The following is a 17,013-nucleotide window of genomic DNA, read 5'->3' on the forward strand; positions in this document are numbered from 1 at the left end:
TTTTGGTATGATTTTGGACAAAAAGTGAACTGCTCAAAATGTTCATAATCTCTTCCCACACAACATACTTGGTGTAGATGAAGTCGATTCACGTTGGTAATTACCTCCACTCCCAGTATGAAGCTGTCTCCTACTTATCAAATTTAATTGTTTCAAATTTAATAACTGCAGATCTAACTGCTTTACATACACGTGTGTATATATATAGAGTTAATCCAAAACAATTTTATATGAAGTGACCATGTCTCTACTCTCACACAACCAACTTCTCAATTCCATTTAAAAATTGCATAAAACTGTGAAAAATGTAAAAGACCTTATCCCATATTCTTGTATGAAAAATGTTTGAGGGCCACAAATTCTGTGGTTCAAATGGCTCGAAACTGCCAAAACGACATCATTTTACGTCGTTTTGCATCCAAAACGGCATCGTTTTAAGTGTTTCGAGCCATTCAAGTCACAGAATTTGTGACACCTAGCATTGCTGTTCTTGTATTGGTTTCATACTTGAGTGCTTGCCAAATTTACTGACAATGTTATCAAACAAGCAAAACATCAAAAGCACCAAACTTGAAAAAAAAAAAAAAAAAAACCACCAACTTCATTTGAAATGCTGCCAAGCGATATTCTCAATATGGAGTAATAACCCACCTAATCCCAAGTTATAATTTAAAGAGTTTGAGACTACGGTTTGGGCTGTCCTAAAAAAGTACATTTTTTGTCTTTTTACGAAAAGATGTGTAAAAAAGTAGAGAGGTGATGTGATGGAAAAAAGATAAAAAGATAAAAAGATGGATTATATAGTAGATGCCAAACAAGGCTGTAACATTTGGGCTATTGTGTACACTTTTAGGCCCTTTTAAAATTTAAGGCAAGCTAGGAAAGAAAACTTGAAGTTTATGTATTTATACATACATACATGTATATTCATATTCATATTCATATTTTACATTATTTAACTTTTCTTGTTATGGAACTTACATATGGATTTTAATTAAAACAAAAAATTAAACTCTTAACCGTGAGCATATAAGAGAACAAAAAAAATGATCAATCTATCAATATTATTTTATATTTAAATTTTGAAGAATTATATTTATTTTTATTTGTTACTATGAGTAAGCTCGAAATTTTGTATTTCTTCTTGGACAAATTTGAAAATTTAATTTAAGTTTGATGATTGGGCTTAAACTAATTAGTCCAACCCAATCCAATATATGTCCACCTCTAATTATACTTTGTCATTTAATTGGTATGCGCTAAAAAGACCCTTAATGCAATTGGTTGGGTATGTGTCAAATGCTTTCAACTTTTAAATTAAATTTATATTTATTTTTTTACCTTTTTTTTTTTTATATATTTAATGATTTTTTTTAAAAAAAAATTATGTACAAAGGGGAAAAAAAAAAAAAAAGATATGTTTTTGCTTAATTGACCTAGAAAATTTCTTACTTGTTCAATAGAGATGGATCTAAAACTAAAAAGAAATAAAATAATTTAAAAGAAAATTCACTAAAACAAGACTTAGTAGTAAAGCCAAAAAAAAAGTGCAAAATTGCAAAAACAATGATTTGGGGGGTCAAAATGGGAATAAAATTGATAATGCCCCCATGCAGGATCGAACTGCAGACCTTCAGTTTACAAGACTGACGCTCTACCACTGAGCTATAGGGGCACCACTAGCCTCGTTTCACTACGAATGATTATAATAACTTAAAAAGATGTCCAAAATAGATAAACAAATCCAACTGGACAAATTATATGTAATACTACCAAGGAGCCATCCTAGTTGGTAATAGAATTTGCTCTTCTTTTTTAGGGTTCGAATCTTCTACTACTCAATAGGGATGAAAGCAGTGTATGCCCCAGAGGGGGCACGTGCCCCTCTTAAGTTTTGATAATTATATTGGTACCCCTATATATATAGATTATATCATATTTATCTTCTATAAAATTATAATAATATCCATTCTTCAAATTATAATAATCCCTCTATTATTAATTTTCTTTCTAATTACAATGAACCTACTAAAATAAGTTCTTCTATTATACACCTCCAAAAGGGGTTTGCCATATACTAGTTATTACTTTATGGTATTGATATTATAATTTTTCATAACCAAATTATTTTTATTCATAACTAAAATGACTACTATATAAATTATAACCAAACAACACATCTTTAATTATAAATAAATAAATAAATAAATAAATAAAAGAATTTTTTTTTTTTTTTACAATAAGTCATAACTAATATCAGAATGAGTCATTATGAATCATTACTTGATGTATAATCAAAGATCTCTTCAATTATAACCAAAATAACAACCATAAGAAGTTATAACTAAGTTATATCCACCACTATGTCATAATTAAAGACCACAAAGATCATAACTGCGACATATGACAGCCATTTTTTTTTACGGTGTGTTTTATAGAATTTCTCTACTGAAATATATCATTTCTATCTCAACTTATCTTTTTTTTTTTAATTTTTCAATCCACCTAAAATAGTTATTCTACAATATTTGTATAAAATTTAATCTCAAATCCTTTAGTTTAAAACTCACATCTATCCAAATAAACTCTTAATATTTACGTTTAGTAATATCTCATTGTTTTTTATTATGAGGAAAAAACAAAATCAATATTGTCATTAATTTGTGCTTCCTCTTCACTGAATTCCTAGCTCCGCCACTATTACTCAAGTGGAAGTTTGACTATTTAGGTGGATCGGCTAGCTTTCTTTAGTTTGACTTGTAAAGATAGATTCTAAGAATCTCTCTTTGGAGGTATTTTGGATATCAAAATAATAATAATAATAATATCGCAGTTCCTGCATTTTCCCTTATGTCACTTTTTTCCCATCATTTCAATTAATTTAATTTTGACTTTTAATTTTTGATTTTGTATTAATTTAATTTAATTGATAATGTCGATTAGACTTTCTGAAGAAAAAAGATAGATTACAGTTAACTTTTTTTTGTTGTTTAATTGATAGAAGAGTAATTACATTATGAGAAGTATTTACATTATCAAAGTCAACAAAGCCTAACAACCATTAAGTATAACTCCGTAATGGAAGAGAAACAAATTAATCACTAAAAAAAGGTATAAAACCCTTTATATAAAAGGTGCTACTACAAAAATTTCAGTTTTTTGCGATGGCAAAATGCAGTCGCTAATACTCCAAATGCCATCTCAAAAAAATTTTAGTGACGACAAATGACTTTTAAATGACTTTTAGCGACGGCAAAGAAGGTGTCACAACAAAGGGTGTTGTTAAAACGTTTTAGCGACGATATGATGCCGTCGCTTTTTTTTTTTTTTTGTGATGATAAATGTTGCCTTTTGCAACGACATTTTAATATCGCCTATAATATGTAAAAAATTGAGATCTTTTGCGACGGCAATGTTGTACCGTCGCTAAATGTTTTATTTGAGATGGCAAAATAATGTTGTGAAATGTTTTTTATTGCGATGGCATGACCTTTGTCACCAATTTCTATTGCGACGACATTGCCTATGTCGCCAAAAAAAATACATTTTAGTTCTAATGTTTTTTTGCGACGGTGTGGTGTTGTCGCCAAAAAAAAAAAACTTGTAATAAAATTATTAAAAATATTAAAATTATCTATATTGAATGAAAAAAAAAATTGAAAAAGAAACCAATGATTGCATAATAATATAAAAATTCCTGTATAGAAATAACAAATTTCCATAATAAAAATATTATTGCATTCTTAACTACACATCAGTAAAATTACCCCACTACATAATGTTCTATAATACATATATAATGTTTAAATACATAATGTTGTTCACAATTCAAAATAACATAAACCAAAAATAAAAAATTTTCTCATCATTCTCCGTGGGTAACAAAAATAAAAGTTCACAGGTATGGATTCCACAAGAAGCAAACTCCTACTCTGGAAATATCTAAAAACAAAAATAAAAAATAATTAATGACAATATAATTATGTTTTAATATGTTAATTACAAAAAAATATAAAAAATCAACTACTATACAATTACAAAGATTATTAAGTAAATAATTTTGCCTAGATTGAAATTCAGCTCTAACTCTAAAACCGAGAACTCGATTCGAATCTTATCTTCTCTCACAAGTCTCTTGCGCCAAGGCGGTTGTGTGTGCCAAGTTTCGTGCTAATTCAACGCCGTTTGGTGATTTTGGGGCGTCAACATCTTGAATTCTAAGTTTTTTAAGGAACTAATTTGCCTAGACAGAAATCTGGCTCTAACTCCCAAACTGGGAACCCGATTCGAGTCCCGTCTTCTCCCACAAGTCTCTCGTGCCTAGGCAGTGGTGTGTGCCAAGTTTGGTGCTAATCCGATGTCGTTTGGTAATTTTGGGGCGTCAACACCTCGAATTTTAAGTTTTTTAAGGAATTAGTTTGCTGAGACCGAAATCCGGCTCTAACTCATAAACCGGGAACCCGATTTGAGTCCCGTCTTCTTCTACAAGTCTCTCGTGTCTAGGCGGTCATGTGTGCCAAGTTTCGTGCTAATCCGATACCGTTTGGTGATTTTGGGTGTCAACACCTCGAATTCTAAGTTTCTTAAGGAGCTAGTTTGCCTAGACCGAAATCCAGCTCTAACTCCCAAACCGGGAACCCGATTTGAGTGCCGTCTTCTCCCACAAGTCTCTCGTACCAAGGCAATCGTGTGTGCCAAGTTTTGTGTTAATCTGACGCTGTTTGGTAATTTTGAGGCATCAACACCTCGAATTCTAAGTTTCTTAAAGAACTAGTTTGCTTCACCGAAATCCGACTATAACTCCCAAATCGGGAACCCGATTCAAGTCCTGTCTTCTCCCACAAGTCTCTCGTGCCTAGGTGGCAGTGTGTGCCTAGTTTCATGCTAATCAACAGCCGTTTGGTGACTTTGGAACGTCAACATCTCGAATTCTAAGTTTTTTAAGGAACTAGTTTTGCCTAGACCAAAATCTGGCTCTAATTCTCAAACCGGGAACTCGATTTGAGTGCCATCTTCTCCTACAAGTCTCTCATGCCTAAGCGGTGGTGTGTGCCAAGTTTCGTGCTAATCTGATGCCATTTGGCGATTTTGGGCTGTCAACACCTCGAATTCTAAGTTTTTTAAGGAACTAGTTTGTTTAGACCAAAATCCGCTCTAACTCCCAAACCGGGAACCCGATTCGAGTCCCATCTTCTTCCACAAGTCTCTCGTGTCTATGTGGTCGTGTGTGCTAAGTTTCCTGCTAATCTGATGTCGTTTGGTGATTTTGGGTGTCAACACCTCAAATTCTAAGTTTTTTAAGGAACTAGTTTGCCTAAACCAAAATCCAGCTCTAATTCCCAAACCGGGATCCCGATTTGAGTGTCGTCTTCTCCCACAAGCCTCTCGTGCCAAGGTGGTCGTGTGTGCCAAGTTTCGTGCTAATCTGACGCTGTTTGGTATTTTTAGGACGTCAATACCTCGAATTCTAAGTTTCTTAATGAACTAGTTTGCCTAGACCGAAATCCGACTATAACTCCCAAACCGGGAACCCAATTTGAGTCCTGTCTTCTTCCACAAGTCTCTCGTGCCTAGGCGGTGGTGTGTGCCAAGTTTCGTGCTAATCCGATGCCGTTTGGTATTTTGGGGCGTCAACACCGCGAATTCTAAGTTTCTTAAGGAACTAATTTGCCTTGGCCAAAATCCAGTCTAACTCCCAAACCGGGAACCCGATTCGAGTCCCGACTTCTCCTACATGTTTCTCATGCCTAGGTGGTCGTGTATGCCAATTTTCGTGCTAATCCGACGCCGTTTGGTGATTTTTGGGCGTCAACACCTCGAATTCTAAGTTTCTTTAGAAACAAGTTTGTCTAGACCGAAATCTACTAACTCCTAAACCGGGAACCCGATTTGAGTCCCGTCTTCTCCCCGAAGTCTCTTGTGCCATGGCGGTTGTGTGTGCCAAATTTTGTGCTAATCCGACGTTGTTTGGTGATTTTGGGGTGTTAACATTTTGAATTCTAAGTTTCTTAAGGAACTAGTTTGCCTAGACCGAAATCTAGCTCTAACTCCCAAACTAGGAACCCGATTCGAGTCCCGTCTTCTCGCAGAAGTTTCTCGTGTGAAGGCGGTCGTGTGTGCCAAGTTCCATGCTAATTCGCTGCCGTTTGGTGATTTTGGGGCGTCAACACCTTGAATTCTAAGTTTCTTAAGGAATTAGTTTGCTTAGACCGAAATCCGGCTCTAACTCCCAAATCGGAAATCCGATTTGAGTCCCGTTTTCTCTTACAAGTCTCTCATGCCTAGGCAGTCGTGTGTGCCAAGTTTTGTGATAATCTGATTCCGTTTGGTGATTTTGGGGCGTCAACACCTCGAATTCTAAGTTTTTTAAGGAATTAGTTTGCCTAGACTGAAATTCAGCTTTAACTCCCAAACCGGGAACCTAATTCCAGTCTAGTCTTCTCCTACAAGTCTCTTGTGCCTAGGTGGTTGTGTGTGCCAAGTTTCATGCTAATCCGACGTCGTTTAGTGATTTTGGGCCTCCAACACCTCGAATTCTAAATTTCTTAAGGAACTAGTTTGTCTAGACCGAAATTTGGCTCTAACTCCCAAACCGGGAACCTGATTCGAGTCCTGTCTTCTCCCAGAAGTCTCTCGTGCCATAGCGGTCATGTGTGCCAAGTTTCGTGCTAATCCGACACCGTTTGGTGATTTTGGACGTCAACACCTTGTATTATAAGTTTCTTAAGGAACTAGTTTGCCTAGACCAAAATTCGGCTATAACTCCCAAACCGGGAACTCGATTGAAGTCCTATCTTCTCCCACAAGTCTCTCGTGCCTAGGCAGTTGTGTGTGCCAAGTTTCATGCTAATCCGATGCCGTTGGTGATTTTGGGGCATCAACACCGCGAATTCTAAGTTTCTTAAGGAACTAGTTTGCCTAGACCGAAATCTGCCTCTAACTCTCAAATCAGGAACCTGATTCGAGTCGTGTCTTCTCCCACAAGTCTCTTGTTCCTAGGCGGTTGCGGGTGCCATGTTTCGTGCTAATCCGACTCTGTTTGGTGATTTTGGGGTGCCAACACCTCAAATTCTAAGTTTATTAAGGAGCTAGTTTGCCTAGACCGAAATCCGGCTCTAACTCCCAAACCGGGAACTTGATTCGAGTCCTGTTTTCTCCAACAAGTCTCTCGTGCCTAGGTGCTTGTGTGTGCCAAGTTTCGTGCTAATCCGACGTCGTTCGGTATTTTCGGGCGTCAACATCTCACATTCTAAGTTTATTATGGAACTAGTTTGCCTAGACCGAAATCCAGCTCTAACTTCCAAATCGGGAACCCGATTTTAGTCCCGTATTCTCCCATAAGTCTCTTGTTCCATGGCGGTTATGTGTCCCAAGTTTCGTGCTAATCCAACACCATTTGGTGATTTTGGGGCGTCAACACCTTGAATTCTAAGTTTCTTAAAGAACTAGTTTGCTTAGACCAAAATTCAGCTATAACTCCCAAAACCAGGAACCCGATTGAGTCCCGTCTTCTCCCACAAGTATCTCGTGCCTAGTCGGTCGTATGTGCCAAGTTTTGTGCTAATCCGACGCCGTTTTGTGATTTTGGAGCGTTAACACCATAAATTCTAAGTTTCTTAAGGAACTAGTTTGCTTAGACTGAAATATTAACATGGATAGTGAATACAAGCACATAGAAGATAACAAAGCATCACAGTTAGAAATAGGCTTACCTCTATATCAAGTGATGGGTACTTCTTTCTGAGTGTGTGTACCCGAAAATCACATTTATGGACTGTGGAAATGAGAATGATGGAATAACAACATCAATATAAATAACAATGGTTTACGCACCTTATCCATCATTTCTGACATGAACTTCTGTCCACCAAATCCAGGTTCCGCAATCATCACAATAACCATTTCCACAGGACTTTCATCATCAAGCTATGGAGTAGGAAAGAGGAAATAACTACTAAATGCAATGTATTAAACAATCTTTACTTTAATTACGGTGTAGCTTTACTCCGCTAGAGAAGCATGCATTTTGTTTCTACTTTTCAACACATGTATCAAATAATCTTTAGTTTAAATACTTCAGTTTAACTCCACTTCATTAAAGGGAAAATGCCAGGTAAATAGCAAAACTTGAAAACTTAAAAGAACAATAAAGGGCAAATGCTTACCAGTGTATGCACATCTTCAATAGGAGTTCTAGGCTTTAATGCCACACCAGGCATCATGCCATTTGATTTAATTTGTTGGACAAGTTCTTGCCAAATGTTTGTAAAAGGTAACCATGTGACCATTTCATTACCAAAATATTGAAAAACAAAAGTAGAAAATAAAACTAATTAGGTGGGGTCAAAATGGAAAATATTTCACTATTTAAAAATCAATATAGGTAACATTTCTTTCAACAAAGAAATATCTGTCAAAAAGCTAATACCAAAGTAAAAACACAAGTACAATAACACCGTGCACATAACTCATACTAACTTAGCACTCAAGTTGCAAACAAGATCATCATGAGCAATTTGCATAAGAGAGAAACAAATTAGGGTTTTCTAATAATAATATAGGCCAACAAACCCCAAATCAAACCCAAAATTTCAATCCCAAATCAGTCCCCAAATCAAGCCCCATTGTGATACATTCAAGCCACATGGTATCAGAGACAAACCCTAAATCAATGAGCAATACTTGATAAAAATACAGAGGGAAAAAAAAAGAGCAAGAATAAAGAGAGGAAACCCCAAATCAAACCCAAGAATAAATCCCAAATCAAATCCCAAACAACGTCCCATTGTGATATATTGTGCAAAGCAAAATTAGGGAACAATGCCACCAAACTCTGTATATCATGAGAGAAGAAGGCTTACTAAAGTGAAGAAAAAGTAAAAAAAAAAAACTCACAAAGCAGCGAGGAAGACCCAATGTTGACCACGGCGAACGACCCAACGACAAAGGTATCAGCAAAGGTATTTGAGACGTTGCACCTCCGCTGTCGCTGTTAGCTATCGTCACTCGCTGCTCACCATCGTTGCTTGCTGCTCGCCATCGTTATCCCTTGCTGCTGCTGCCGCCACTGTCGTTGCTTACAGTCGTGAGAGAGAGAGAGAGAGAGAGAGAGAGAGAGAGAGAGAGTATTTTGGGGATTTTTTGTTTGAGGGATTGGGGATTGGGGATTTGAGATCATGAGAAACAAAATGGGGGAAAGAAATGGGGGGAATTTGGATAGAAAGAACGGGAAAACGAAAAGAAAAAGAAGAAAAAAAGAGGAGAGTTAGGATAGACGGTGTGAACGACGTCGTTTTATTTATTTTTTGTTAAAATAAATTTATTTTTTTGTTGTTAATGATTTTTATTTTTATTTTTCATTTTTTTTAGTTACTAAGGTTGAAAATTTATTTGTTTCATTTTTATTTTAATGAAAAAAAAATTATTATTATTTTTTTATTTGGTAGAAGTAGGGGTAATATTTTAATGAAAAATATTTTTCCGTTAAAATAAAGTTAATTTTTTGTGGTCAATGAAAAATATTTTTCTGCGACCCATTTTTTTTAGTTACTAAAAACCAGGAACTAATTTTTTGTAGGAGAGGAAATGGAGCGGTAGTAGTGGTGAAGGGGATGGATAAGAGGTGATGGTGGTGGTGGTGGTGATGGCGAAGGAGATTAGTGGTGAAGTTGTGGTAGTGGTAGAGGTAGAGGAGATGGAGTAGCAGTGGTAAAGGAGAGGTAATAGTAATAGTAGTGGCAGTAATGGTGGTGGTGGTAGTAATGGTGGTCGTAGAGATGGAGTGGTAATAGTGGTTGTAGTGGTGGTAGTGGAATGGCATTTGCAGTAGTGGTGAAGGTGGTAGAGGAAATGGGTGGTATGAGAGAGAGATAAGTGAGAGACAGATAGAGAAGAGAGATAGAGAGAGAGAGAGATAGAGATATAGTAATGAGAGAGAGAGAGAGAGAGAGAGAGAGACAAAATGGTTGCTAAAAGAGCATTTTCTTGTAGTAGATTGATAAAAAGAAAGGGGCCTCGATAAATAGAGAAGAGGGAAGAGAGATAATGAGCAAGGCGAACACAGTAAGAGAGAGAGAGAAAGGGAGAGAGAAAGAGAGATAGACAGACAGACAGACAGACAAACAGACAGGCAGATAGAGAGAGAAAGAGAGAGATGAGTGATGAGTGAGAGAAAAAGACAAAAAGAAACAAGAGATGAGTGTGAGATAGACAAAGAGAGAGAGAGAGAGAGAGCGAAAAGAGATGAATGAGAGAGAGAGATACAGATAGAGAGATGAAAGAGATAGAGAGAAGAGAGATGAGTGCGGAAGATAGAGAGAGAAGAGATGAGTGAGAGACACAAAGAGAAAGAGACAGACAGACAGATAGAGAGAGAATAGTGATGAGTGAGAGAGAGAAACATGAGAGAGAGAGAGACATGAAGATGAAAAAATGGATGAAAAGAGAAATGTTATATCAAAAAAGTAAGACGACGTCGTTTTTTTAATTTTTTTTTGCGACAGAAAAATACCGTTGCACTTATTCAAACCATTTTGTGACTGTATATATATGAAGCTGTTTCAAAGACACAATATTTTTTTTTTACCTTTTTTTTTTTTTTTTTTGCAACGGTACCTTTTACAGTCGCAAAAAACTTACTTTTTTTTTTGCAACTACAGTTGGTGCCGTCGCAAAAACTCTATTTTTTCGCGACAACAATCTTTGCCATCGTAAATACTCTCATTTTTTTGCGACAACATTTTCTGCTGTCACAAATGCTCTATTTTTCCGCGATAGCAAATTATGCTATCGCAAAAACTCACCTTTTTCGCGACAACAAATTGTGCCGTTACAAAAAGTCACTTTTTGAGACGGCAAGTGTGCCATCGCAAATGCTTCCGTCGTTTAAGCCCACTTTTCTTGTACAAATGGTATGAAATTATTCTCTATAGGATTTCAACATAAAAGCTTGAATAAATTTATAATTTTATCTATAAAAGTATAGGAAAATATCAAAAAAAGTAGAGAGTGAAAAAATAATTATAAAATGATAAAAGTACAATTGATCTATGTATTTAATTATGTAATTATATCTTGTACCTTTCATTAGTTAAAAGAAAATTTCGGTCCCCACTTTTTTGAAATTCTCCTTAAAAATATGATACATGTTGCTTTATGTATTTTATAAAAAAAAAATACTACTAAAAATATAACGAATTGAACAAAATTGAGACAATGGTGCACATCCTTCAAATTGTGTATACCATATAGACTTTATAACTAAAAAAAAAGGACATAATTTCATAATTTTTGAGTTATAACTAAAAAAAAGGTCATAACTAAACACAACATGAGACTTAATTAAAATAATATCATAACTAAAAAATAAAATGGCATAACTAGGTGTATATGATACACTTGTTTAATATTGTATTTAGTTGGGGGATTTGGGAAGAGATTTGGAGAAAGAACTGGGAAAAAGTGTGTGAAGTAGGTGAAATGTAAATATATTTTATTCACATTTTACCAATATTTTTCCTTATTTTGGGTAAACTACCAATAGGTCTTAATAGTACGACTTAATTTCCATAAAATCTTATCAAAAATAAATCCTAATAAAATCGTTACTAAAAAAAAAATTTGTGATTTTTTTTTTTGCATTTGTGGCTAAAAATTGGCAATTAGTGACTTTTTTTTTATCACAATTTTTATAAATTGTAACTAAAACTTACAATTAATGACATTTTTCTGTGACGAATTTTTTAAATTGTCGCTGAAAAGTTGAAAATTGGTGATATTTTTTTTGTGATGATTTTTTTAAACTGTCTCTAAAACTTATAATTAGTGACTTTTTTATAACAAAATTTTTAAACTATCACTAAAAATTAACAATTAATAATTTTTTTAATAACAAATATTATTAATTATTATAAGACAATAAGGCCCCGTTTGTTTGGGGTTATAGAGAGGGGATTGAGATTGATAGTGATGTGGGACTCACTATGTTTATGTTTGTGTTTGTTTTGGGAGACGAAGAGGAGATTCGTAATCCCCTTCGGATTATGAATCCCCTTGGGAAGGGGATTCAGATGGGCCTTCAGCACTTAGTATTAGAAAAATAATCCGCCGAACTATTTATTTTATTTTATTTTTATTTTTTACATGTTGGGCATTTTTTTTGAACATCAATATTTAATTTTTTAATATTTTTTGTTAAATAAAAATCATTGTTTTATTTGTTTTATTTTTTTTCTAGATTTTTTTAAATTTTTTATTTATATTTTTTTACATATTGGGCATTTTTTTAAGGAAAATTTACCCATAAATCATATATGGAGGAACATTGATCCATCTAGTCCTGAGAGTTTTTTGATGGACTGATTGGTCCTGGTTGTATTTGGAAAGGTTTATCTCTTTACTGTAATGCCCTTTTGTATGATGTAGTTTGGAAACAATTTGTTGGACGTGTGGATTTTGATGTGTTAGGTGTGGAAGATATCATTTTTTGTGAGATTTGGTGGAGTATATCATGGGGATTGTTGTTGTTGACAGGTTGGCTGGTGTAGTGTGGGTTTTGGCATTTCGTGGTGTGTTTTTTGCCTGGTTTGTTTTTCCTTTACACGGTGGTGTTGCATGTTATTGGGGTTTGTCAGAATGGCACAAGGTATGTTTATTTACTTGTTTTTTTTTGGTATTCGGGGAAGTGATGTGATTGTTTTATGTGGATGGTGGTCAGTGGTGATATTGTTTGGGTTTCAATTGCATGCTGTTAGTGTATGTAAGTAATGTTGGTTTGTGGGTTTTTTCGTTTGTCTTTGGTGCTAGTACACGGGTTTTATGTGCATCAGGGTGGGTTTGTAGAACTATTGGGAATATTGTTGTTTTTGTTCATCAAGTCAGATGTGGTGGTGTATGGTTTACAACAATATACAACACCGTATTTTTTTTCTAGATTTTTAAATTTTTTTTTTTACATATTGGGAATTTTTTAAGGAAAATTTACCCATAAATCATATATGGAGGAATATTGATCCATCTAGTCCTGAGAGTTTTTTGATGGATTGATTGGTCCCGGTTGTGTTTGGGAAGGTTTATCTCTTTACTGTAATGCCCTTTTGTATGATGTAGTTTGGAAACAACTTGTTGGACGTGTGGATTTTAGTGCGTTAGGTGTGGAAGATATCATTTTTTGTGAGATTTGGTGGAGTGTATCATGGGGGATTGTTGTTGTTGACAGGTTGGCTGGTATAGTGTGGGTTTTGGCATTTTGTGGTGTGTTTTTTGCCTGGTTTGTTTTTCCTCTACACGGTGGTGTTGCATGTTATTGGGGTTTGTTAGAATGACACAAGGTATGTTTATTTACTTGTTTTTTTTTTTTTTGGTATTCGGGGAAGTGATGTGATTGTTTTATGTGGATGGTGGTCAGTGGTGGTATTGTTTGGGTTTCAATTGCATGCTATTAGTGTATGTAAGTAATGTTGGTTTGTGGGTTTTTTCGTTTGTCTTTGGTGCTGGTACACGGGTTTTATGTGCATCAGGGTGGGTTTGTAGAACTATTGGGAATATTGTTGTTTTTGTTCATCAAGTCAGATGTGGTGGTGTATGGTTTACAACAATATACAACACCGTATTTTTTTTCTAGATTTTTAAATTTTTTTTTTTTACATATTGGGAATTTTTTTAAGGAAAATTTACCCATAAATCATATATGGAGGAATATTGATCCATCTAGTCCTGAGAGTTTTTTGATGGATTGATTGGTCCCGGTTGTGTTTGGGAAGGTTTATCTCTTTACTGTAATGCCCTTTTGTATGATGTAGTTTGGAAACGATTTGTTGGACGTGTGGATTTTGGTGCGTTAGGTGTGCAAGATATCATTTTTTGTGAGATTTGGTGGAGTGTATCATGGGGGATTGTTGTTGTTGACAGGTTGGCTGGTATAGTGTGGGTTTTGGCATTTTGTGGTGTGTTTTTTGCCTGGTTTGTTTTTCCTCTACACGGTGGTGTTGCATGTTATTGGGGTTTGTCAGAATGACACAAGGTATGTTTATTTACTTGTTTTTTTTTTTTTTTTGGTATTCGGGGAAGTGATGTGATTGTTTTATGTGAATGGTGGTCAGTGGTGGTATTGTTTGGGTTTCAATTGCATGCTGTTAGTGTATGTAAGTTGTCATGACCCGAACCCGCCCCTATGGGTTAAGGACATAACCGGCCAGTAATCTTGAGATTACCTACGGCCTTAAACCAAAACAAACATAACTCATCAGAGTAAAGGGGCCAAACAGAAGCAAAATTTAAAACTTTATCCGTAGAGCTGTGCTTACATGGCACATCAAATAAACCAACATATAAACATTAATAACTCACAATGAAAAACAGTACCATAAAGTTCTGTACAGACAGGATCATATAAGTCTAAGTCAACCCATCAAAACTATATACAGGTATACACAAAGTCCTCGCCAATATGACAGAATAAACAAGACAACAAAAGAGCGAAGACGGGTCTCATGCGTGAGACGTAAGGGCTGACTCTCCAAAACTCGGTTGTTCCACACAGACTTCACTGGGGCTGGGTCTGAACCTCTCTTGGCTCACCTACAAACACATGAATGAGCGTGAGCGATAGCCCAGTGAATAATATCAAATAAGAAGATACAAACAATATGTAGAACAACATACTCCAAATGGCCTTGGGCCCAATTCACATTTTTATTTAACATTTATATACCCAATTTAAGTCAAGTGACTGTGGTTTCAAACATACTGGCCTTTGGCCCATTTATCTTTCATTCCTGTCAAAACGGCCTCTGGCCCACTCATTTATGTCAAAACGGCCTCTGGCCCATTCATTCATGTCAAAACGGCTTTTGGCCCATTTATTCATGTCAAAACGGCCTTTGGTCCATCCATTCGTGTCAAAACGGCCTTCGGCCTATCCATCCATGTCAAAACGGCCTTTGGCCCATCCATTCATTCATATCAAACATTTGTCCATAATTCAAACTGGCAGACTCATAAGGCTTATAAGGAAATAAGCAATTGGACAAATGACAAGTTTCAAATATCGATATTATTCACAGTGATCGGTTGGTTGGTTCGCCCTGGAGCTCGACCCTACACATTCCATGAACACAAAAGGGCCACAAACAATTCGATCCGTTCTAAATTCACATTTTCCTCTTTAGGCTTCGTTCTTATCTTATTAACTAAATTACAATGCTCAATGCATGCCTAAGAGTGCTTACAAGTGAATGAGGACGAAAAACGAAACACAGAACGCATAAACAGAATTTCAGAAAATAGGGTCCCCGCTCGAGCGTGGACTTACCTGCTCGAGCGGACCCATGAGGTCTGCAAAAGTACTGGTTGTCATTTTTACGCTCGAGCGTAGAACTTGGACGCTCGAGTGGAAGTCCATCTTACATAGCTCCCCGCTCGAGCGGACATCATGGTCTGCAGAAAATACTGGGAGCACGAAATTCACGCTTGAACGGCGGTTTCCCCGCTCGAGCGGACATTAAATTTCTGGGTTTTCCAAATCAAGTTCTTAAGCTTCAATTCGATGTTCAAAGGCTCCAAATGCATGTTTTTGGCTCAAACTATACATAATCATATACTAACATGATACCAACACCCAATTACAATACAATGGAGCTTAATTTCACAATTTAATCACATGCAAGACTCAAATTACCTCAAACTCAACACCAACATGCTCAAATTCAAACATTCAAGCCTTACACCCCCATGATTTGTGCATGCATGCGGGAGATGCTCATCATTCACAACTTAATTGGTGGAGAGGTGACCAAAACATGAGTTTCAATTAAAATTGCACATGGATTATACATTTTTATGTTCAAACATGCAATTTCAAGGTACTTTCTCACATGCATGTGCATATAGACTACCAAATCAACAAACCAACTTGATTTCATCATGATCAATTCATTTTATGTTCCTTATCAACATTCAACTTGAATTCACAAAGATTACAAACTAAGATGCACAAATTTACTCACCTAGGAGCCATACTCTTCCAAATTTATGATTAAATCTAGAGTTAGACTTCAAATTTCCAAGCCTCAAGACCAAAATGGCACAATTCTTCTTTCTCCCTCTCTATAGCCGGTCCTCTCTCTAATTTTGAGTCCAAGATCAGCCAAAATGCAACTAAGGAGGAGAATTGAGGTGTAGTGCCTTTTTACAACACTCTCCACTAATTTCATTATTATAATAATAACAATTGGGCACTAATTCATTAATTTAATCAACTTAATCTGGTCTGAATCAATTTTTCAATTAAACTTCACCGTAGGCTCTAAAAATTATGCCAATCACAACGGCGTAATCAATTTTGGTTTCGGTCGTCGATAAGGCCTTCAATTTAATTTCGAAAACAGATGATCAAACAGATATTCCTACAGTAGACAGATAGAAATTCAAAGCCACATATTTTCACATAATTGCACACAAAATCATATTAAACACATAATCATACTCATATTACGGATCAATTAACACATTACGGAACAGGGGTATCACATAAGTAATGTTGGTTTGTGGGTTTTTTTGTTTGTCTTTGGTGTTGGTACACGAATTTTATGTGCATCAGGGTGGGTTTATTGAACTATTGGGAATATTGTTGTTTTTGTTTATCAAGTCAGATGTGGTGGTGTATGGTTTACAACAATATACAACACCGTATATACAGTGTATATGTGGTTTTGTTTAACTATTGCGATATGTTTTCAATATGTGATGGATATGTTTTTGTTTGATGCGTAGGTACAGATGTTGCGCAGTTGTTGTTGTGCACTTACGACCAAACTAATGTCGTTGTTTGGATGCATAACGCCTCCACATTTGATGAGATAGTTGATGTTATTTGTGAAAAGTTAGATGGGTTGGTTTCGGGTCTGGTCTACATGTTGTTTGATATACCTGGTTACAATAAGGTTCAAGGTGGATTGTGACGATGATGTGAAGAACATGATGTGTCTTGCTAAGTCATTTGGAGTCGATCACATC

The 17,013-nt window shown here is 35.7% G+C and overlaps 1 non-coding gene across 1 annotated transcript; it reads right to left on the reverse strand.

Moving 5' to 3' along the window:
* Positions 1-1,603: 1,603 nt before the first annotated feature.
* On the reverse strand, positions 1,604-1,675 carry TRNAT-UGU (transfer RNA threonine (anticodon UGU)). Its single transcript has one exon. It is a non-coding gene; the product is annotated as a tRNA-Thr (tRNA).
* Positions 1,676-17,013: the final 15,338 nt, after the last annotated feature.

The sequence above is a fragment of the Camellia sinensis genome, chromosome 4, assembly GCF_055761805.1.
Source record: "Camellia sinensis isolate YWXY chromosome 4, ASM5576180v1, whole genome shotgun sequence".
NCBI classification, from domain to species: domain Eukaryota; kingdom Viridiplantae; phylum Streptophyta; class Magnoliopsida; order Ericales; family Theaceae; genus Camellia; species Camellia sinensis.